Source organism: Schistocerca americana, chromosome 6, assembly GCF_021461395.2.
Source record: "Schistocerca americana isolate TAMUIC-IGC-003095 chromosome 6, iqSchAmer2.1, whole genome shotgun sequence".
NCBI classification, from domain to species: Eukaryota; Metazoa; Arthropoda; class Insecta; order Orthoptera; family Acrididae; genus Schistocerca; species Schistocerca americana.
The window spans coordinates 83,047,307-83,072,787 of record NC_060124.1 but is presented as its reverse complement, the minus strand read 5'-3'; the positions used below and the strand labels follow the sequence as shown (position 1 = coordinate 83,072,787).

Sequence of the window (25,481 nt, the reverse complement as noted above, 5' to 3'; positions counted from 1 at the left end):
CGGAACCGCGCGCCTGCTACGGTCGCAGGTTCGAATCCTGCCTCGAGCATGGTTGTGTGTGATGTCCTTAGATTAGTTAAATTTGTACTTAAACCTAAGTCTAGGGGACCTTAGTCTAGGGAACTGATGACCTCAGATGTTAAATCCCATAGCGCTTAGAGCCATTTGAACCATTTTTTAGTTTTTCCACGCTTAAAACTCCAAATTTACCGCGGTCGCCCCATTAGCTTCAGTATTTGTTGTTAAGAATATTTACGATTCTGTATTCGATGTTAATCCTATATTTTGATTGGTTGGTTGATTTTGGGGTAGGGCCAAATGGCGAGGTCATCGGTCCCATCGGATTAGGGTAGGATGGGGAAGGAAGTCGGCCGTGCCCTTTCAAACGAACCATCCCGGCATTTGCCTGAAGCGGTCTAGGGAAATCACGGATAACTTAAACCAGGATGGCCGGGCGCGGGTTTGAACCGTCGTCCTCCCGAATGCGAGTCCAGTGTGCTAACCACTGCGCCATCTCGCTCGGTTTATGTTTTGGCGCCACGGGAACGTCTAACGTCATTGGTCGATATTTTGAGATCACCTTTGGGTTGCGTTTTGAGGCTCGTTATGAAGTCATTGGTCAAAGTCAACGGACGGTATCGAAAGCTTTGGTTTATGGCAGCTTTGTGTTTTTAGTGTGCGCGTCTGTTGACTGTGTGCTGCCACACGCGCACTTCCATCAGCTGTTGTGTGTCTGGCGCTGCCGACGGAGCTATAGTGTGCCGCAGTCGTGGTGTGCAAGGTAGGCAACAAAAGTGGGGTGGTGCTCAGTTACCTTTATGATCGTTGGAACGGAGTGCAGAAGTCGGCATGCCAACACAGGCGACCCTTCCAAGGAGAGAAAGCACTATTAATGTGCGGCTGGGTATGTTTTGCCTTTCATTTGTGCGTACCTGCATGCCGGCAGTGAAAGCGCCGCTGCGAAGTATTCGTCGGCGTGTGGGCACGCCGGGCTTGACGCGAGCGCTCGGTACCCCTGTCCCCGACTATTGTACCAGTCGGCAGCTCCGCCACGACAGGTCCGCGGCTCTCGGCGCGAAGTACACAGTGTCGCCGTCGTCCGGAAAGATCACAGCCGTGTTGAAGTGAGATGGTCGATCCCACCGACGCCACTAACCGTAAGTTCTCCACTGCCATGTTTCTTTGGTTTCTTCGTTGTTGAGGAGATAGGCATCCTGACAAAAAATGTGAAGCACAGAAAAGATGTGGTCTGATGTCGAGGTAGAATGGTCACCAGAGTGCATTAGTGTTAATCGTGTTTAATGTTGTCACCAAGACTTGAAGGATATACTTGGTGTCCTAGGAAGAATGGTCAGTATTCTGGGATATAGCAGGAACGCTCATTTGAAGCAAAAAATTTCTTGACCTATGCCGAGTGGTTTGCGAGATAGAATACATTCAATGTACATTTCTTTTTAAGCTAGTGCCGCGCACATGCCTTTCTACATATCTACATATATATTCCGCTAGCCACCAAGCGGTGTATGGCGCAGGGCACAATTCGCGCCAAAGTCATATTTACCTCTCCCCCCCCCCCCCCCCCTCTGTTCCACTCGCGGATCGCGCGAGTGAAAAACGACTGTCTGAACGCCTCAGTACGAGCTCTAATTTCCCTTATCTCTGAATGGTGATCATTGCGCGATTTGAAAGTTGGTGGTAATAATATAAGCTCTACATCCTCGGCGAAGATCGGATTTCGGAATTTAGTGAGCAGCCCCTTCCGTTTAGCGCGTCGTCTATCTGCAAGTGTGTCCCACTTCAAACTTTCTATGAGATTGGTAACGCTCTCGCGATGGCTAAATGTGCCAGTCACGAATCTTGCCGCTCTTCTTTGGACCCTCTCAATCCCTTGAATCAGACCAAAGTGGTAAGGGTCCCATACAGACGAACAATACTCTAAGACTGGACGAACTGACGTATTGTAAGCAATTTCCTTTGTTGAAGGACTGCATCGCTTCAGGATTTACCAATAAACCGCAATCTAGAGTTCGCCTTGCCCGTTACTTATGTTTGACGTTTTATTCTACCCCAACCTACATAGTTGCTTTCAACCTCTTCGCTCGGGATATCTTCCTGCCATTAAGTTAGCCCGTAGAATGCGCAGTTCTCCATGGTGCTTCGTGAGTGAATTAATGCATCAGAGACAACCATCGGTTAAATGTGTACACACGCTGCTTGTATTGCTATACATCTACACTGATGAAGAATAGGCAGATGTGGTGTATGTTTACGGCTTCCGCGATTGTAGTGCTGCTACTGGTATCGAAGAATAAAAAATGGTTCAAATGGCTCTAAGCACTATGGGACTTAACATCTGAGGTCATCAGTCCCCTAGACTTAGAACTACGTAAACCTAACTAATCTAAGGAAGTCACACACATCCATGACCGAGGCAGGATTCGAACCTGCGACAGTTGCAGCAGCGCGGTTCTAGACTGAAGTGCCTAGAACCGCTCGGCCACAACGGCCGACGCTGTCGAAGAATACCGTTCGCGCTTTCCGACAAGTCGAATTTCTGACCGTAGAATGTTTACCAGAGATTTCAGCACATTTCAGGCGCGGGTATTATTCCAAATTCCCATTTCTCTTCTGAACGTGTTGCTCAAAACATGCGCAGGAACAGCAGCACACTGTTGAAAGGGTGCAACGTGGTCATGTTGCCTGCATACGACGACTTTCTGCTCGTATCAGTGTCCCATGACGTGTTGAAGATACGTATTTTTTTTAGTTGATACTTTCTAAGACGCGTCCGCCCCGATACCTGAATGGTCAGCGCGGCGGTCTGTCACGCCCAGGGACCCGGGTTCGAGTTCCGGGTGGCTCGGAAATTTTCTCCGCTCAGGGACTGGGTGTTGTGTTGTCCTCATTATCATTTCATCATCATTAGTGGAAGGCAACGGGAAACCACCAGTGGAATCACTTCCCTAGTCGCTCATGCGGTGGACCTCTCTGACGAGGTTTCCTCCATGGCAAGACCTCCGGTAAGGCAGAACACAAAGTTCTAAGACGCACGTGTGCATGTGTAAATCTGACAATGTACTGAACAATACAGAAAATAAAGAACAACGTACTTTAAATGTGTTCTTTCTCGGAAGCTATTCAGAATAGGGCATTTGTCCATATGACTTTTTTTGCTGGAAATGATCGGTCGTGTCGTATCCCTGAATATTGACCGTTCCTCTTCGAACGTCCTGTAATAAGTGGTGTGAACAGCATCAGAGGTTGAGTGATCACTGCGAAGGACACGGGATGCCGCATACTCACCTCAAACAGCATTATCAACGCTTGACACACTTGAACGTGTCTCATTGTGGACCTCCATTCGGCCGGCTAGTCGCATCATGCAATATCCAGATTTGTGGGGAATTCGGAGGCGACACTGGCCCGATATTGGACTACATAGGTGCTTGAGGGCAGCCAGACTCGTCGTCCAAGTCTCAGTCTGCCACACCTGACCACAAGTATACTGCACCTGCCATCCGAGAACAAGTGATGGATTCTGCAACACTCTGTGTCGTCCCGCGCCATTAGTCAGAGACTAGCAACTGATGGACTATGGGGCTACCGGTACTTGTGCAGGTTGCCGTTAACACCACACTACAAACGGCTTTGTTGGGAGTGATACCATGACTAGTAAGCATGGACTGTTGATGAATGTGACCGTATTGTGTTCAGTGATGAATCGCAGTTCTGCACTACCTGGGATGATCATCTTTTATCAGTAAGGCAACTTTATGACCAAAAGTTCCATTCTTTCTACGCTTTGGAGAGGCACACTGGTATTATTCCTGCCGTCATGGTGTGGCAGCCATCGCCTTTGCTTTTAGATCACGAGTGATAGTGATTGAAGAAAGTCTGACTACCAACGCTACGTCGTGGACATCCTGCATCATCATGTGGTACCGATCACGTGACAATACCGTGCCAGTTTTCAATAGGACAATGCACATCCACACATGACACTGTGTGCTTCATGTTGAGGTAGTCCAATGACCAGCAAGATCCCCATATCTGTTCCCGTAAGAACATGTGAGGGACCATCTCGGATAACACCGTCACAGTTCCAGTATACAGGATGTGAACGACCAAGGAGAGTTGTGGGCCATTTTGCCCCCGGAGAACATACAATGCCTTTATGAGATCTCTCGCAATCGAACCAGTGCGTCCATCGAGTGCGGCTGTACTGCCATGTTCTTTATGAATCTGACTCTGCTGTAATCACTGAAACAACATCACTTACCTCACAAGCCGCAAGGTTACGTTTCATTAACATATCGCCTGCTAATGGTTCACCTTTTGTACCAGGTACTGTATTTAAAGCTGTATTCCAGTTAGCTGAATAATATTGGCTCGTTGCTTATGCTGTTCTCACCTGGGACGTGGGATTTCATCGTTCCGCGCGCCAGACTTTGTTTCCATCGCAGTTGATGCACGCTTAGAAACGAGTTGTTACATCACACAGAACGTGATCCTCATAGTGATCTACGGCTGCAACGCCCTCGAGCGGAAGTTATCGGCGGGAAATCCACACCGTTTATTTAGGAAAAGGGACGCGCGTCAAATTACTGCCTTGTATCTATTAAAACGCACATTTGATCCCTTGACCGTATGGCAGCCATATTGCTCTGTCTATAGGTTAAAAACAAATACTTCAGCATTCACGAACATGACGCAAGGCAGCAACATATCTTCCATGTCCAGTCAGTAAGGACAAAAGATTTTGAAACTTCGTTTTCAAATACTGCATTACAGAAGTGCAATAGTCTTCCACACAAGATAAAAATTATTTCATCATTTTCACTTTTTAGTAAAGCCCTAAGGGTTATCAGATTACTGCATATATTCAGTAGCAGAATTTTTAGAAAATCTGCAACGCAAGAGACGTGCGACAACATGGTGCAATGTCTGCTACTGTTAGTCCACGCTCTTTTATAGATAACACCAAAAAAATCATCCCTTGCTTTAGTATTCCCGTCAAATTTTTCCGTACTTCACGTAAGAGTAGATGTGTGTGTATGTGTGTGTGTGTGTGTGTGTGTGTGTGTGTGTGTGGGCGGGTTGGTGTGTGTGTGTGTGTGTGTGTGTGTGTGTGTGTTTGTGTTTGTGTGTGTGTGCATATTTATTCACAATATTTATAAAGGCGTAACGTATTCCACAATCGCATCAATGAATGAATATGTACTCAACAGTGATCGAACAAGTCAGAGTTGTAGAAAGCAGTCTTGCAATTCATTGGTGCATGTAGCTTAACATGTTCACAAAAATCGAACCAACGACTGCTGAACGGAGATCGCTCTTACATATGATGCATAATATCGAGTATTACACGATGTAGTTCTATTAAATAGAAAGAATGTTCCGGAATCTTTTAGAAAGCATGAAAGCGAATAAAAATATATGCTGGAAACCGGATGCGAAACTGCAACCGACAGGACACCCGACGCTGCTATCCACAATGCTATTACCTCATATGATTTTCAGTCTGTTTCATTGATGTTATTGTGGTCTGAAGGGTTTAGCTGCTACCGATATCCCATTAACTGACATTTAATTACAGCATACTTTAATAAAATCGACGCGTTTTTGACGAATCTTCAATGTGCTGCCATAGTTTCATCGCGTGCAAGTTATGATACGAAAGGTATCAAATAGTGGTCATTTCCCGTCATTTTACTATAGCAAATCGTTTCAAAACCGATTCGAGTTTGAGATATCCTCGATGAGCTGCTGCTTTGAAACAGTATACATTCATAGCGTGTAACTTGTTACAAAAACCACCCAACAAACTTCGACTGTAGGGTAAACTGGGATAGATGGCTATGATTGTTTCATAAGTCTGTTTCGCAGCCTAATACACAAGAGAACCTGAAATTTCCGCAAGTTTCCTTTTCAGTTCATAAAAAACGAAATCGTCTTCGTTTACAAAGTATACCAAATTTTCATACTAGCTAAAAATTCTTAAAAAGTATGTAACACTGGGCCATCTTACCGGAGTATCAGGCTTAGATGGCCAGACATGTAAGGAATAGATGGCCATCAGACAAAAAACAATTTCAAATCTAAGAGAAAATCATAAAAACTTCTAAAGGTTTAAACATGTTTTATTGAATCTCTTGATGTAAAAAATATTTTATAAAGACATGAATTGTAGATAAATTATAACAAACAAAACCTCATTCGAAAAAAGAATTTTACAATTCTTGAATTTTGTAATATTTATTTAAATCGATGGAACATACAAGTTTTATATAGAAAAATAACGAGAAATCGTCTCAATTATGCGGTTAGTTGAATCTAGAACCAAGCCTAATTTGTTTACTTTATTAAAAGAATTTTAATCCATATTAACTTACCTACCCCGTCAAGATACAGGATAAAAACCAGGAAAAAGGAGGAGAAGATTTGATTGTGTGTACCATGCTACACCTCTGCATAAGTTGGAACATAGCACATTTAGGGGTAAAATAGCCGTGCAGAAGGCAGATCTCAGGGTCAAATTTATTGTCGAAATCATACGGAACTGTAATCGACGCACGAAAGAGGCTGCTTGCAAAACTCTCGTTCAGGTAATTCTCTGCTGTTGCAGTCTTATCAAGTTAGATGATCGAAAAGATCCAAAGAAGAGCTGCAAAAGTTGTTACGGATTTGATTGGTCAACTTTTAGAGTGTTATAACGGTACCTGGCGCTATCTAGATGCAAAATACTCACGTGAAAGGGAACATGTCACGGTTCACTGGCTCTAATTCATGTTGTCAATGAGAATATCTGCTCTTCGGTGCCAGTTATTGCACTACTTCATGTCTCTTAAAGGTCTGTGCAGTTAGTTGAGAAAGAAGCACACCACAGTTACTTCAATTAATTTCGATCATGATCACATTCCACTACAGCTCCCAGCCCAAAAGATACCGAGCAGCGTATGCCTGGTCCCTAGACTGTGCTGGTCCCTTCCAAACATGCGTTGCTTGCGCCACAGTTAGAATACAGAAAGTAGTTCCTTCAGAGTTTCAATGAATATACAAATATCATACTTTATGGCGTTCTAAGGTATCCTTAAACGCTAAATCTAGCTCTACTCGTAAGAGGATATTCTCCTATACAAATATCATACTTTATGGCGTTCTAAGGTGTCCTTAAACCTTAAATCTAGCTCTACTCGTAAGAGGAAATTCTCCGTAAAGTGCGGCGCATGGCTCAGTAATTCTCACAATGCCTAAGAGCTCAAAATTGCCTCTGGAGACAACCGATGTGCGCCATTAATATTTCTGAGACCTGCAGACTCTCTCGGGTGTCTGCTAGAACGTAAAGACACTACTGTATCGGTAAAGTGACACAGACATGCTCAACAAATTGCAGTGGTAGACACTACAAGGAAGATCTTATCCAACTTGGAGAGTCTTACTCACAAAATCCCCACAGAGCACGTTCCAAAGCGCATCCGCAAACAGACTACTTCCTGCATTACGCATCTCACGTTATAATAATGACGCAGAAGTCAGAGAAATTCGGGATCGTGCAAAAGAATACTTACAATCTTTCTTCCCCCGTACAGTTTGCGAACGGAATAGGAAGAGAGAGAGAGAGAGAGAGAGAGAGAGAGAGAGAGAGAGAGAGAGAGAGGGAAGGAGGGTGGGGAAGCAGCATGAGACTTGTACTATGTACCCTACGCCATAGCCCGTATGGTGCCTTGAGGAGTACAGATAAATGTGGCTCTGTTTGTACATATATTTTTTGTTACGGCGTAAAGTCAAGCGCCGGCACGCCAGTCGGGAACGATAGAGCAGAAATGACTGTGACAGGACGTCAGCCAATTGCACGCTGACCGACCGCTCTCCAGGACGACAACGCGACAGCAGTGGCCCCCCCATATGAAGAGAACATAAGCGTCCCGCCCGACTGCTCGTGACCCAGTGGAACAGCAGCATCACGATTATGCACATGTATAGCAACGACTTAGGAATTGTATATACCGAAGAAGCTTATTTATTTTGTATGTCGCTCTTTGCTTGCGACACATCTATGTAATTCTCAAAGTTAAGTCTTGTCATTTACTTTTCGTAATGAAACTCATTAATACGATTTGTTTGAATTGTTTGTCTAGCGATTCGAGAAAGCAGGTTTCCTTGACACGCCACAATTGACAACTAGGCAGGGTGCAACATTTGACGACTAGGCAGGATTTAACATTTTTAACAGATCTTGTCATTTAGACATCGGTGATTTCAACGGACATTTTATAAACATCTTGTATTTGATGTTGTTATTCTGGTCTTTAGTCCGAAGACAGGTTTGCTTTAGCTCCCCATGGAAATGTACTTTGTATAAACTTCTTCGTCTTTGCATAACTACTGCCACATGTCCATCTTGTAATGGTTCTTTATTTGCGAAACCATTACCACCCGCCAACCCAATTTTTCGATACCGTAGATTAATGAATATTTTTCTACGTAATGTCTCATATTTTTCACTCTATTCAAGTTTTATTTTATTTTTATGTGTAGGTACGTCGATATTTTGAGATGTTGAAATCGATATAATATCTAGTGTGAATATTTTTGTACTTATTGTTATCTTTGAGGCTGGCTTGTGACTTTTGTCGCGGAAGCGTACAGAGCAGTGAAGTTTTGTGTTGAATAATATGAACAGTCTTGACTTTGTGTTGGAAATGAAAAGATGAGTCTGAACTGTGGACAATGAAAAATGTTGTGAGTTTTATTAAGAGCAGCAACAAAATTGTATGATGAATTTATGTTTTGAACATGCGAAAGTGTAAAAAGTTTAATAAATGTGAATTTTTGTGAAAAATTGTCTTCGTAAGTTCTTCAAGTCGGCGTAATTAACATCCGAGTGCCTCTCGCACCAACAGCGATAGTCATGCTACCTAGATAACAATTTTAATTAAGAGCCAAAGCCAGAGCGAAATCGTCGTTGGATTGCTAATACAACATAAGTGATATTGTTAATTTTCTTCAGTGAGTGCAATCAATTGATGTAGCAATACCTGCCACATTAAAGACCTTTTAGTTGCGCAATAAAAAGATCATACTTTGAGTGCGCGACGTGATAATTTTTGAACTAATTAACTGTTAGTGAAGGTATGGTTATAATCTGAATATACTTGGTATAGTTAAGCCTTGGTATCTCCTAAGTTTTACCCGCCATAGCTCATCTATTATGAAATTGACGATTCCTTGATGTCTCAGAATGTTACCTATCAACCGATAACGTGTTTTTGTTAGTTTGTGCCATAAAGTTCTTAGCCTTCAATTCTGTTCAGTATCTCTTCATTAGATGTCCGACCTACCTACCTAACTTTCAGCATTCTTCTGTAGTGCTGCATTCCAAAAAGTTCTATTCTATTCGTGCTTGAACTGTTTATCCTTCATGTTTCACTTCTGAACGAGGCTTCAACCCAGCCGAACACCACCAGAAAAAATTTCTGAGATTTATATTTATATTCAATGTTGAAAAATCTCTCTCTTTTTTTTCATAACCGCTTTTCTTGCTATTCACACGAGTCTATTCCTCTTCATCTCTGACAACAACAACATATATTCTCTTCAACATGTTTAATACATTCAAGCCTTGGTCTCGCTCTAGAATTTGTACAACTCCTCCACCTCACCCCTTCAACACACACTTCCTACCATTAACAAACAGGAAGTGTCCTATCAACCAGTTCATTCTTTTAGTCAAGTTGGGCAAAAATTTCATGTATCGCCAGTTGCATTCTATTCCTCCTCATTAGTAACTCGATCTATCCATCTAAGTTTCTACATTCTTCTACAGCACTACATTTCGAAATCTTGTGTTCCATTGTTGATGTAGTCCTTATCGTCCATGTGTCACTTCCGTGAGAAATACCTTCACAAAATACTTCTTCAAACGCAAATTTCTATTCGATGCCAACAAAGTTATCATTTTCATAAATGCTTTTCGTGCTGTTGTCACTCTAAATTTTGTATCCTGTTTACGACGACCGTCGCCAATTATTTTTCTGCCCAACGTACGATAAGCTTCGACTACATTCTCACATCCTAATCTAATTCTATCAGCGTCACCTGATTTAACTCGACTACATTCAATTATCCTTGTTTTACATTTGTTGATATTCGTCTTATAACCTCATTGCCAGACACATTTCATTTCGTTTAAATGCTCTTCCAAATTCTTTTCGAACTCTGGCAGAATTACTATGGCTAGGACAGTCCTTAAAGTTTCAATTTCTTCTCCTTGAACATAAATATCCTTTCCAAATTTCTCCTTGCTTTACGTCAAAGAATGCTCATCATTCAGATTTAATTACGTCGAAGTAATGCTACAACACTGTCTCAATCCCTTCTCAACTACTGCTTCCCTTTCACGCCCCTCGACTCTTATTATTGCAGTATGGCTTCTGCAAAAGTTGTTGTAGCTAATTCTTTTGTCCCTTTATTTCGTCCCTCATACATTGACAATTCCAGGAGATCTGGTAGGCGTGGATTCACAGTTAGCTAGTAATTGTGAGCCGTTATACGTGAGTATAGAAGAGGGCCCACGGTTTGGTGTCACTTGGGAGCGTGTGGTGGTGTGCTGGAATTGGAAACGCGGCGCAGCGCCGCGCGGCGGGTCTGCCCGCTAGAAAGCGAGCGCGGCCCCTGAATGCCAAACGGGCGGCGACCCGGCCACGAGCTGACACCACACCACGGCACGCGGGGAGGCTAGGGCAGCTCAGGGCACTGAGTGCGTGCGCTGCGGGTAGCCTAACGGCGCCTAGCAGCGCGGCCGCTAGGTGAACACCCCAAGCTTCACACACAACGCGGTCTGGTACACTGTATGAAGAAAAAACGAAGGACGCACAAGACGTGGTCGAGTGTCAGAGTAATTTCGTACACGTACACACCATTGCCGTTTATGTAAATAATTAGAGCTGTAGTGCTGTGTGACAGATAGAAAGGCACCAAAGTGCTGTAGTGTTGTTCACATTGTTACCAGACCTGTTGGACTGCAGTGGTTCCCAACCTTTCTTAGACCATTACCCCTGACTGCAACCAGACATTAGCTAGTACCCCCAACTCCCTCCTGCTATCTGTTGCCCCTCGCCCACATTACCATCAACTTTAGCACCTAACTAAACTATAAAACGAAAGGCTTTTCTTGGAACACTTTTAGTTTTAAAAATATGAAAGATGGCTCCAGAATGAAATTTTCACTCTGCAGCGGAGTGTGCTCTGATATGAAACTCCATGGCAGATTAAAACTGTTTGCCGGGCCTACATTAGAACTCGGGACCTTTGCCTTTTGCCGTTCGGGGTGGCCGAGCGGTTCTAGGCGCTACAGTCTGGAACCGCGCGACCGCTACGGTCGCAGGTTCGAATCCTGCCTCTGGCATGGATGTGTGTGATGTCCTTAGGCTAGTTAGGTTTAAGTAGTTCTAAGTTATAGGGGACTGATGACCTCAGAAGTTAAGTGCCGTAGTGCTCAGAGCCAGGCGACTGAGCTACCCAAGTACTACTCACGACCCGCCCTCACAGCCTTACTTCCACCAGTACCTCGTCTCCTGCCTTCCAAACTTCACAGAAGCTCTCCTGCGAAAGGTCCCAGGAAGTTTTACGTGAAAGATGAATGATTTGTGTGTGTTAAACTCAGTGATGCAGCAACTTGCGGTGCATCGCAAGTGTTGCCCACAACTCTTTCTCAGATAAGAAAGCTAACTATCCATAGTGAGGCTAGACACACGCTGTAAAACATACTTCCCTCCCCCCCCCCCCCCCCCCCCCCGCTTAATGCATGCTTTTGGACTTGACTTCTTTGTGCCACACTTACATTGTACAGTCAAAGGGGGACTGGAGGTGATGAAAGCTCAAAAAGTAGTAAGACTCCTTCACACAGCGAAACTAGAATTATGTTCTACTACAATTTCAAAAGAAAAATTTCAAATATTTACCGAAAAATGTGAAAAAATATAATATAGTACGATATAATAAAAAAATAAAAATTATAATATAATATCGGCACTCAATATTGCCATTAGATACCGGTATATCGATGTATCTGGAAGTGAAATATCGTCGATATACATAGATATTTCTGGGAGTAATACCGATACAGAGATACTTTATCAACAGCAGGAGGGGAATGGAAAGCATCCCCAGAAAACACAACTCCGCCTTGAAATTTAGTTGATATATCGATATGTCGGTACCTCTTCGCTATATATCGATAGCATATAAGGATATTTCTTAAATATCGATACATCAGATTCTCGATATTTTTTAAAATATCAACAGTCCTATACCAATACAGACTGGCCACCTCGTGGCAGTTTCTGGTATTCAGTTTAGCACTGATTGTGAGGAGGGACACATGCGACTCCAGTCTTTGTATGAGCGCTATTCCATTTGGTATGTTTATATTTTTTAAATATTTTTTGTAATACCTACCGTATCTTTACTCTCGGAAGACTTTTGTGTATTACGCTTGTGGTTATGGGTTTGCACGTTTGTTTGGCAGACGTTCTGAAGATGAACTGCACCCGAAACGCATCAACACAATAATTTTTTTACCAAATGACAAATTCGTACTTAGCGACCTATTCAGCACTGACATACATCCTCCCACGTCCTGTGTGACTTTATATCGCAACTAAAGTGAACTAGATTTTAACATCATTTGGCTGAAGAGCAGAAATATCTATGCTACCAAGAAACCACCGACAGCGTGAGAAGTAATGAAATAAAGAAAAAAAAGTAAAATAAAATATCCCGGCAGTGTCGGCTCCTGAAGATCAAAATGGTGACCACTCTGTCTCAAGTTGAAAACATGTAAGGCGAAATATGTTTGCGAATCTCAATCTTTCTAGTTTCAAGTATGAACAGAAGAACATTGTGAACGAATGTACTGGATGTCTCTAAACAGATTAATCTGAAAAGTCAGCGTTTGCGCAAACACTTCGCTATTGTCGTCAAACACCAGCAACTGTGGAAGTACAAGATGTGTACGTCGGCTGCTCCGTTATTGGAGATGTCTCACCGATAACGGATTCTCACATCCTTCGCTCTCAGGGACTGACGTGTCTCGTCATCTTCGGAACCAGCATCACTCGATACGGACAGCGTGCAATACTTTGTCCCTTGCAGCGGCTTGTTCGTAGCCATAGACTTCACGCCTCATGGATGCGTCGTGCGGGTAGCAGAGATATGGAAGGGTCAGGCGGCGCGTCCGCTTAGCACTGTTCCGATGGCTTCATAAGCACCGCGGGTAATGAAGGTACACAAACACACACACACACAAGCACGCACGCACACTCACCTTCTCGGAGGTGGTGAATGATGATAACTTAAGTGATAAACAGACAATCATACAGCTGAAGTTTGATTTTCGTATACAGTATCGCATGGTGAAGAGTGATCCCGAAGCATTCGCCTTACAGGAAGTCGATTACTTCTGTTCTTTGAGAACTTTTACGGGGCTATAGCTAGTACATTTCGTGCTTAGCGGAAACGATGCATGGAACGAAATGTGCATTCACCGCTGCTAGTATGGTAGTACTGCGGGAAAGTTTGTATTGTGACGAGCGAGGATTCTTTAGGAAGTCGACCTGGGATAGACTTCTGCTCTTATTACACGTTGAAATTGTGCAGTTTCGAATATGTTTCTTAGTTCCGTCTTTTGCAACACAAAGACTTTTTTCAGAACTCATGTGTCATCATCAGTGCGTCTCGCTTATACTTCCATGGTCATCATTTATAGTTTGTGCTATGTTGTTGGTGGCAGGGGGGGGGGGGGGCAGGCCGGTAGGCAAACAACCGCGATCGGCAATAGAGCTCTGTGCTGCGCTACGCAATCGAGCTGCGGCTCACAGATATGCACAGGGGTGCCTCAAACTGAGGACATCCCAGAGTGCCTCTGAGAGCTACAACTCCTACAATCGCTTCTCGGCTGGTGGCAACATCAATTTGTTGGTTTTATTATTTTTTTAATTGGATCAGGGTTCTTTATTTATGATAATATACAGTCAAACCACCAACAAGTTTTGTAGCTACACAAACAACAGATCCTTTACACCACAAATAAATAGCTTCATCTTGACCCACCTTCCGACGTCCACGGCTCCTCAGTACAAAAGGCATTGAAAAATAGAAATACGATGTACCAATATCATTATTAAAAACATGTTGAAGCAAATGTCGGTAAAAAGAGAAAACATGTGACATTTTCGATAATCGAAATACCATATTAATTTCGCAAACATGGAAAAGATACGACAAAATGAGTTCAAAATACGAAATAGTTACGTCTGTTTCAATACTGAACGCTTTTATGTCTTGTTTAGCGCGACGGGGATCTAATGGGACTATTTTGCGGAGTAATCTCAGTGTATTTCATAAGAACATGGTTTCTGGCGATAAGTATATTTGATTCGGACATGTGCTGTTATTATGACCAGAAACAGAATGGTTTCGAAGTACCTTTTCGCACTCATCGTGGAGAGTTCTAAACCTGTCTCAAAAGGTGAAACTCCCTACTTTGTTTTCAGACAAATAACTTTCATTTGACGGGAGATATTGTGGCTGCTTAACGTACAACGCTAGAACTTACTCTCGTTAGAAACATAAATGGTTGCCGTCTACGTATCGCACTACATAAAGCACGGCAGACAAACGACACAGGGCATGCCTGTTATAAAATTAGCAATTTTCATTTTACGTTTGTAACAACTCAAAGCAAGCTCTTCTGTGCGCACGGAAGACCACTGATCCGATGCTGAGTATACAAATTAATCCTCTTGTTTGCTCCATTTTTGAGACTCATTGTGGAGGTTACGTGAAGATTGGCATATATTTCCTATGACTTATTTTAAATTTATTTCTTGTATATATCAAATTCTTAAAACTTATATCCCTGACACTATGTGATAAATTTCATCTTCGATCACGTCAGGTTAAATTAGATCTGTGAAGTGTTTGTAGACAGTTGAAAACAAATGTGCGCCTTGAGGTTTTTCACTGTTTTTTTTTCCACTATTTCTCACATATTTCTACACTCGATTCACGAAATACGAAACATAACATCTAACTTTCCCATAACAGGAAAATCCATTTCACCACACTCAAGAACAAATGTAAATTATGTATTAGATGATTTGCACCTGAGGATGGATCCACAGGGCCCGAAAAGTATCGTGTAATTTAATAAAACATGAAAAAATTATGTCTTAAGGGGCTTTTACTAAACTTATATATAGTGAATAAAGTCACTTTCATAGCTGCAAAGTATGGATAAAATCAAAATGAAAAGAAGGTGCTTCGTGTTGCAAAGTATTATTTGACGTATTTGTATGTGTATATTTTATAAAGCAGATAAACGTTGATGTTTAAAAATGTTTGGAGGAAACTTTCCTGTTCTTTCAATTCTCGGCCATGTCGAAAATGCATCCATGACCTTTATGAATTTTGCTTTGGCTGCTAATAAACTTTACTAATCACTTCTAGTTCCTAAAAGCCAATGTCGTATTCCGACATTTCGTAACGCGGATGGTGCCTCACAACGTCAGTTTCACCGCTGAATTCTGGGCTAAGCGGCGTGGCGTTGTGTTGATTGATGTTCTTTCTAATACGAAGACGCCACCCTTTGACGGCCACGGTGTGTTCCGTTTAAATCCAGAATGAATGAATTGTTAGGCTTTAGGAAGACACAAGGGCCTTTTTTTCAGCACCAGATCGCAGTGTTCCTTTTTATTATTATTATTCTTTGGATAGTGTCTTGGAAAGGTATTATGAGATGAACATCACCAAAACTATACCATGGTAACCAACTGTAGTCGAATTAAGTCAGGTGACGTTGAGGGAATTAGGGTAGAAAATGAGGCACTGGAAGTAGAAGGAAAGTTTTGCTATTTTGAGAGGTGAAATTACTGACGACGGTAGAAGATGAGAGGCAACAGCAAGAAAAGCGTTCCTGATAAATTTGTTAACATCGAATATAAGTTTCAGTGTTAGTAAGTATATTCTATTCAGAGAAGAAGAGAATAGAGGCTTCTGAAGTGTGGTGCTACGGAAAAAAAGCTAAGATTGGATGGGTGTGGATGATAATCAATTAAGAGGTACTGAAGCGAATGAGAGACACAGATTTATGTCATAAATTTATGTTATTACGTGAATGTGCTGTGTACTGGTTAACGTGTCTACCGACAACAATTGATCCCAGGGTCCACCCCGATAGCTGAGTGGTCAGCGTGACGGATTGCCGTCCTACGGGCCAGGGTTCGATTCCCTGCTGGGTCGGAGATTTTCTCCGCTCAGGGGCTGGGTGTTGCGTTGTCTTCATCATCATTTCATCCCCATCCGGCGCACAGGTCGCCCAATGTGGCGTTGAATGTAATAAGACCTGCAGCAAGGCGGCCGGACCTGCCCCGCAGGGTGCTTCCCGGCCAATGATGCCAAACGCTCATTTCATTTGATTTCACTGATCCCAGGCATAGACAAATATTTTTCCTCGATGGCAGAACGAAAATAACTTCCAACCATCCTGAAGATGGCAGCTGCAGTCTACTGTTAGATGACGTAATGGCTATGGTTTCGAGAACGGGCGAGAGTGAGCACGGCAGGGGGAACTTACTGCTGGCGATATTTTCATCTCACTCCGCCGTGGAGTGGCGCCTCAGATGGCGGAATAGCGTTCAACCAGTGGGATAAGGTCCGTAATTGTCCGTGTATTTAGTTAAGATTAAGTCAGGAGTAAGGTGTCAAAGTATCGGCATTTATTTCAGGTTGTGCACTGCGTGTGAAAGCGCTTCACTAACAACAACTGTTTTGTGTTTGAATTGCAGGACAGAGTGACGTGGTCGGCTACAGGGAGGGCCCAGCATCAACCCAGCACCATCACAGCGACCTACTGCAGTAAGTCCTGCGCTGAATTTCTTTTAATAAACTTTCAGTCCCTTCTCGTATATGAAGGGCGAGATGTTATAGAGATATTATAAGTCTGTTACCTACAAACAAAGCAGACTGTTTTCTGTGTAACATTATTACTGTATAGAAACATCTACATCTGAGTTCACTCTTAAGTGCTTGGCAGAAGGTTCATCGAACGACCTTCAGACTATGTGTCTACCGTTGCAATCTTGAACAGCGTGCAGGAAAACGAACACTTAAATATTACCGTGAGAGCTCTGATTTCTGTTATTTTATTTCGATTATCATACCGCCCTGTCTAGATGGGCATCAACAAAATACTTTCTCATTCGGAGGGCAAGGGTAGTGATTGAAATTTCGTGGAGAGATAGCAACGCAACGAAAAAAGCGTTTGTTTTAATGATTACCATCCCAATTCGTGTCGCCTATTCCTCCATAGTACAAAACGAGCTGAGTTCTTTAAGCTTTTTCAATGTCATACGTCAATCCTATCTCGTACGAATCGCACACCGCGCATCAGTACTCCAGAAGAGGACGTGCAAGCTTAGTGTAGGCAGTCTCTTTAGTCGACCTTGTAAGGTGCCTCTTACGTGAGGAAGACATTTTTACCAGTTTTAATAAATTATTGTTTCTCATTGATGTATTCACGATAGTCAGGAAGTGCTGTAGTCCGTAGCCGGCCGGCCATGAGTCGGAGAGCATTTCCCACGCTGGCTGGCTAGGTGACGAAGCGACCATATGTCGCGCGTAGTGGGGAGGGACTCGGCGCTGGACCTTAGCAACAAGCGTCAGCCTGGGAAATATACATGACGGGAAGTACCACCATCGTGGCGCCAAAGTCACAGATTTTGTTTATTTATGTTTAATAATTAAAGTCATTTGTGACAACATGAATACTAGGAGGAGCCTCTGGATGTTTGAAACTACACTCCTGGAAATTGAAATAAGAACACCGTGAATTCATTGTCCCAGGAAGGGGAAACTTTATTGACACATTCCTGGAGTCAGATACATCACATGATCACACTGACAGAACCACAGGCACATAGACACAGGCAACAGAGCATGCACAATGTCGGCACTAGTACAGTGTATATCCACCTTTCGCAGCAATGCAGGCTGCTATTCTCCCATGGAGACGATCGTAGAGATGCTGGATGTAGTCCTGTGGAACGGCTTGCCATGCCATTTCCACCTGGCGCCTCAGTTGGACCAGCGTTCGTGCTGGACGTGCAGACCGCGTTAGACGACGCTTCATCCAGTCCCAAACATGCTCAATGGGGGACAGATTCGGAGATCTTGCTGGCCAGGGTAGTTGACTTACACCTTCTAGAGCACGTTGGGTGGCACGGGATACATGCGGACGTGCATTGTACTGTTGGAACAGCAAGTTCCCTTGCCGGTCTAGGATTGGTAGAACGATGGGTTCGATGACGGTTTGGATGTACCGCGCACTATTCAGTGTCCCCTCGACGATCACCAGTGGTGTACGGCCAGTGTAGGAGATCGCTCCCCACACCATGATGCCGGGTGTTGGCCCTGTGTGCCTCGGTCGTATGCAGTCCTGATTGTGGCGCTCACCTGCACGGCGCCAAACACGCATACGACCATCATTGGCACCAAGGCAGAAGCGACTGTCATCGCTGAAGACGACACGTCTCCATTCGTCCCTCCATTCACGCCTGTCGCGACACCACTGGAGGCGGGCTGCACGATGTTGGGGCGTGAGCGGAAGACGGCCTAACGGTGTGCGGGACCGTAGCCCAGCTTCATGGAGACGGTTGCGAATGGTCCTCGCCGATACCCCAGGAGCCACAGTGTCTCTAATTTGCTGGGAAGTGGCGGTGCGGTCCCCTACGGCACTGCGTAGGATGCTACGGTCTTGGCGTGCATCCGTGCGTCGCTGCCGTCCGGTCCCAGGTCGACGGGCACGTGCACCTTCCGCCGACCACTGGCGACAACATCGATGTACTGTGGAGACCTCACGCCCCACGTGTTGAGCAATTCGGCGGTACGTCCACCCGGCCTCCCGCATGCCCACTATACGCCCTCGCTCAAAGTCCGTCAACTGCACATACGGTTCACGTCCACGCTGTCGCGGCATGGTACCAGTGTTAAAGACTGCGATGGAGCTCCGTATGCCACGGCAAACTGGCTGACACTGACGGCGGCGGTGCACAAATGCTGCGCACCTAGCGCCATTCGACGGCCAACACCGCGGTTCCTGGTGTGTCCGCTGTGCCGTGCGTGTGATCATTGCTTGTACAGCCCTCTCGCAGTGTCCGGAGCAAGTATGGTGGGTCTGACACACCGGTGTCAATGTGTTCTTTTTTCCATTTCCAGGAGTGTATTTATCATAATTTTGCCGCGTTAAAATTCACAACTGTTCATTAAAAAAAGCATATCTTAGTAAGTACGAACGTGATCGGAAATCCACGAACTGTGACGAAACTAGTAAGACATACGGACTGCGCACCAAAGTCTGCAGTCGGCGGGCATTCTGAATGTTAATTTCGAGTAAATAGATACCCCAAAGTTGATCGACAGCAATATCAGATAATTAGCTTCCACCGACAGAGACATCCAATGCGCCAATGAAGAATCTGCACGGAACGATATTTACGAGAGCTGCACCGCGCACAGGTAGGAGGAAATCCGACGACACGACCCACCAAGGCGGATCAAGGAAGGTCCGACTTACACTCGCAAATTCTGAATGGAAATGCTGACCAGTCATACTGTACGTCACGTATACCACCCTCTACGGACTCGCGTCTAAGCTGAGTAATAACAGTATCAGTTTAGAAGCGAGGGGATCTTGCAACCTGTTGCATATTCTAAGTATTCTGCCAGTAAAACGCAGTCTTTCGCTTGTCTTCCTCCAACAATATTATATGATCGTCCCCATTTAAGTTGTTCCTAACTGTAACGCCTAGGAACTTAGTTGAATCGTCAGTCATTAGATGTGTGTGATTTATCGTGTAATTTCTTTTAGTACTCATGTGGTTGACGTCATACATTTTCCTGTATAGAGTCAATGGCCAAATTTAGGACCATAAAAATGTCGTATCAAAATCACTTCGTAATTGGTCTTCGTTTTGCAACTGAACTTCTGACGACTTTACTAGACGCTGAACGACAGCATCATCGCAGACAATCAAAGAGGATGTTTGGACCTGAATCCGGCCACCCATGAATGGGACTGCAGTGTATCAAATTGTTCAAATGGCTCTGAGCACTATGGGACTGTGGTCATCAGTCCCCTAGAACTTAGAACTACTTAAACCTAACTAACCTAAGGACATCACACACATCCATGCCCGAGGCAGGATTCGAACCTGCGACCGTAGCAGTCGCGCGGTTCCGGACTGCGCGCCTAGAACCGCTAGACCTCCGCGGCCGGCTGCAGTGTATCACTTCACTCGGTAATTTTTGAAATTATGATTGGTTGTGAAACCGCGGTGAGTTGGAAATGGCAGCGGGTGACAGAAAAGTTTGCTACACCGCTACAGCTCGCGTTCCGTCCTGCCGGTAGCGATCCCACCAGTAAGAAGAACCTGCTGCGCGGCCAGCGGCGGTGAAGGCCACCGAGCGAGACGGACGACCGCATTTTGGCCCGCCTTCGTCTCTTCTTGTGCCCGTCACGTTTGACTTTTCGTGACGCAAATTACTGAATCACTGGCGTGCGAATACAACACGCACAAAAAAGGCATTTCTTATAATTTTTCGCCGGAATAACTAAATTTCGTTTTTGTCGTGCTTCTCGACCTCACTGCGACGCTGAATGTCGTTCTCAGTTCTTAGTGCAGTGCAGCAAGTCAGGTCCACTTGGATAGCAGAGTCATTGTGTACTTCTCTGCAAAACGTAACGGCGAGGTAGATGAGGTACATAACATACCGGGTGGTTGTAATCAAATTTTCCCTGTTTAATACGTTATAACACGGAAAGTGACTACCGTACGAGGACCGAACTTGGCAGTGTTAATGTCAAGGATATGGGGAAGAGAACTAATGCAGAATCAATTGAAACACTTTTAATGTGCTACTACGGTCCACCATACCATTACAAAGCGGTATCATTACTGCTACGAAGGGGGGCTCGGTATGGCGCCCATTAGTGTCCAGAAGAGTGTGAAGCGCAGGATTGCATTCTGCACAGCAGAACGAAGCATGTAGATAGATTTGTTTGCTATCTCTCTTGATACGCTGCGCTTCAGATCAGCACATGTGTGAATGTTTCCCTGGTAAACCCTGTCCTTCAGATAGCCCCACAACCAGAAATGACAGGGAGTGAGGTCAGGTGATCGTGTCAGCCAAGCATTTGGAAGCGATCGGCAGATTTTTTTTTTTTATTATTATTCGCGTCAGAAGCACCATGGATACAGGAATATAAAAAAATGAATGAATAGCACACAGAAAAAAATTAATTACAGGCATATGAAAATATATATAAATATATATACAAGTATGTGTGCACAGAAACAAAATGTTATAGGCATTTGGCCCATAAGCGGGCTACGTCGACAGCATTTGGGGTTGCCAACATCAGATCCTCTAAAGTGCAGTGTGATGGACATTCAGGGCAGTTATACATGCGCTGGGTCGTCTGCACCTCTCCACAGTCGCAGAGGTTAGATGTAGTAGAATATCCCCACTTCAGAAGGTTATCTCTTGACCGTGCAGTGTTGGTGCGTAGCCTGTTTAGTGATCTCCAGACCACCCAGTCCTCATCGTAACCTGGTGCCAATTCTTCCTTTGGTTCCATCCAGTGCCCTTCTCCCGACCGCTTGCATCTCTCCACCCTAGATCCAGGTTGGTCGCTAAAATCTTCGGTTGCTCTGAGAAAACAGCGTCTAGATTTCAAGCGTTTGGTGGCTGGTTGAGTTTTGTGGAGGGGGTGGCTCTCTGCCATCTCAGCCCTCGCTCTTTCACTATAGGCTGCCGCTTCTCTTCGCACTGCAGGAGGTGCAATCCCAGCAAGATGGTCGAGCTTGTCTGTTGGCGTCGGTTTCAGACATCCAGTGACGAGCCTACAGGTCTCGTTCAGAGAAATGTTGACCGGTTTAGCGTGGATAGAGTTGTACCAGACACTGCTTGCATATTCGCCTGCTGGGAAGCAAACTGCTAGTACTGTGGTCCTCACTACCTCTGGCTTTGCGCCCCAGGAGGAGTTCGTTATTTTCCGAAGAATATTACGAGCTGCCGCTCACCTTCATTTTGGTGTTAATACAGTGCTGTTTGTATGTCAGAGCCCTGTCTAGGGTTACTCCTAGGTATTTGGGGTTAACGCAGTGTTCAAGGAGTGTGTCCTTCCAGAAGACACGCAGCTTACGGGATGCCTGCTTGTTACGGAGATGGAAGGCGCAAACTTGTGTTTTGCTAGGGTTCGGCTTGAGTTGATTGTCGGCGTAGTACTGACAGAGCATGTCTAGCGCATCCGTGAGCTTTGTCTCAACATCCTCAAAGGAGTTACCCTGTACGGCCATAGCACGGTCATCGGCGTAGATATAGTTTTCCGTACCAGCTGGCAGTGGTTGATCGTTGGTGTATATGTTAAAAAGTAAGGGTGCCAGTACGCTGCCCTGAGGGAGACCATTTTTTCTGGGCCCGCCACCTGCTATGCATCCCTTGGAATTCCACAGAGAACCTACGGTTCTCTAACAGACTTCTAACTGTGGATGTGAATCTAAAGTCCCTGGTAATGGCATACAGCTTCTTCATTAGCAGACGTAAGTTGACGGTGTCATATGCGGCTGTCAAGTCTATAAAGGCGACACCGGTTATTTTCCGGTTCTCATAGCCGTCTTCAATCAGCTGCGTGAGGTTAATTCGATCGTTTCCAAATGTGTTTCGGAGGAGCAGGTGAACTTCACGAGCGACGTGCAGTGGAACTCCATCTTGCACGAAAAGTTGAGTTCAATACGTCTCTGTGCTGTAGGGCGGGTATGACATGCACATCGCAGTAACGCTGGCTTGTCACACTGTACGTCTTTAGTTCTGGAGTGCCAACCTGTTCAAAAAAGAATGGGCTAATGACGGGCGTAGCTGTGAAGCCACACCATACTGCGACACGTTCACTATACAGAGGAACTTCATGCAGAGTGACTGGAGGTGAAGATCCCCACACTCGGCAGTTCTGTGTGTTCACCTCGCCCGTCACAGAAAAATGAGCTTCGTCTGTCTATAGGATGGTCCAGAGCCTGTCCTCGCCAACTTCAATTTATGCGTGAAAGTGGAGAGCGAAGTCAAACACGTCGCTGTGCGTCCTGTGGTGCAGAGTGTTGTACGATATGGATCTTGTACGGATACCATTCGTGAATGCTTCAAAACACCTTCCGTACAGTGGGCCGCGGGATGTTCAATTCCCGTGACAAAGCACGCACACTGCCTGACGATCGGTAGTTTGATGTCTGCCGTAGCAACAGCGATTTCATCAACCACCTGTGGTGCAACCGGTCCTCGCATCTGCCCGGGCTGAAGCCCAGTTCAGCAGTTGATTCGAACTTTTTCATCATGCTCCGCACAGCAGGTGAAGAAAGAGAACCATTCCGTGATGCATTGAGCTGGCAATATTCTCGAAGCGCAGCTGCAGAATTACTGTTCTTTAATAGAGCGCCACCAGTAACGCCGTGCTCCTTTTGTCCAAGGTCATGTTGACACGTCAACAAGTGCACTGCGACTCGTCAGGTCTGTGAGAGTATGGATCACGATGACTGATCACGGCACCTGGTGGAAGTGGACCGGGGGGTGTTGACGCATGGAAATCATGCACCCCATACTCTGGATATTAATGCTACCAAGTCTGGTACTCGTACGGTAATTAGTTCCCGTGTTAAATGGGGAAAGTTTAATTATAATCTTTCGGTATTAAATACTCGCAGGAAATGAACGGAAGTGCGGGAGCGTCTTGCCAGATTTCCTCTAGTCGCGCACAGACAGCTGGACGCCATATGGCATGAGGTCAGACTGTAGTGCCAAGTGGGGCTGGCTCCGCAACACGAAGGAGTTGAAGGAACGGGAAAACGGGAAATGACAATTTGTGTCTATCAGCAAGCAGTTGCAGAGTACTGTGTTGGTGTTCCTCATTATAACGTGGCCCGGACACAACGCCTGAACGGCTACACGCGGGGAAGAATGTCCGGGAAAAATTTTTGACTCTTAGCCAACTGTCATTCAGTCAATATGGTGTACTCAGTAATGAAACAAAACAGTAGGCTCTGCCAGAAATATCGATTCTTAGACAATGTGTCTTATAGTGTATTTTAATACCACAGTATGTCATCTTAGGCAGTTTATAACTCTTAAAACACTTGATAATGGCACTTTGAAGCCCAAATCATGAGTGTGTAAGTGTAAATGTAACACTGTAAATAAACAACAGTCTAATGGCGGTACTGGCTTTAAAGAGTTACAGAGTATAACAGAGCCGGCTGGTATGGCCGAGCGGTTCTAGGCGCTTCAATCCGGAATCGCGCAACCGCTACGGTCGCAGGTTCGAATCCTGCCTCGGGCATGGATGTTTGTGATGTCCTTAGGTTAATTAGGTTTAAGTAGTTCTAAGTTCTAGGGGACTGATGACCTCAGATGTTAAATCCCACAGTACTCAAAGCCATTTGAACCATTTAGTATAACGGACGTGTATCGACTGTACAATTCAGATACTGTCATCTCGATGTCAGAGCCGCGACTGGCTACCGCAGTCTGTGCATGACTTTAGCCTGGGCTGTGCTCTGTGAGTGAAGAACATAGGTGGCTATGCGGATTTCGTTAGACGATGGGTGATTCACTTATTTCTCTGTTGTCGGAAGTTCGCGACTGACATATTGGTTGATTCTGGGGAGGGGACCAAACTGCAAGGTCATCGGTCCCATCGGATTAGGGAAGGATGGGGAGAGAAGTCGACCGTGGCCTTTCAAAGGAACCATCCCGGCATTTGCCTGAAGCGATTTAGGGAAATCACGGAAAACCCAAATGAGGATGTCTGGACGCGGGTTTGAACCGTCGACCTCCTGAATGCGAGTCCAGTGCTAACCACTGCGCTTCCTCGCTCTGTGACAAATCTGACGCAGCAAGGCACTATTCAAGAATATCGCAGCGAAAAACTACTTTCGCAATATTGCCATTGTCTGCTTGAATACCCAATATTTCGGTATGGCTTCTTTTAGTATAAACTATCTGATCACGGGTGGATCGATTCTTCATAAATCATGCTAGATATAGCTACACGGCCGAAATGGCTGCACTGAATTTTTGTGAATGAATATTTTAAATTTTGGAAATTTGTGGTAAGGTCTTATGGGACTAATCTGTTGAGGTCATCGGTCTCTAAGTCTACACACTACTTAATCTAACTTAAACTAACTTACGCTATGGACAACAGACAGAACCATGCCCGAGGGAGGACTCGAACCTACGACGGGGGAACCGCACAGACTGTTGTGACGAGGCGCCCTAGACAGCGCGGCTGAATAATTTTAATTCTCTTGGACGATGATGGTGTCTTTCAAAAACTTTCTTTTTTCTGTAGTTTGCTTAATATGGACGATGGT

General features: G+C 44.8%; 1 protein-coding gene across 1 annotated transcript in view; it reads left to right on the top strand.

Annotated features, from left to right (window-relative positions):
• LOC124619322 (protein expanded) overlaps window positions 1-25,481 on the top strand; it is a 490,762-nt gene that overhangs the window by 252,064 nt on the left and 213,217 nt on the right. Inside the window, exon 2 of the mRNA XM_047145631.1 lies at window positions 16,848-16,917. The gene's annotated coding sequence lies outside the window, so the exon portion shown is untranslated. The remainder of the gene's footprint in view (window positions 1-16,847; window positions 16,918-25,481) is intronic.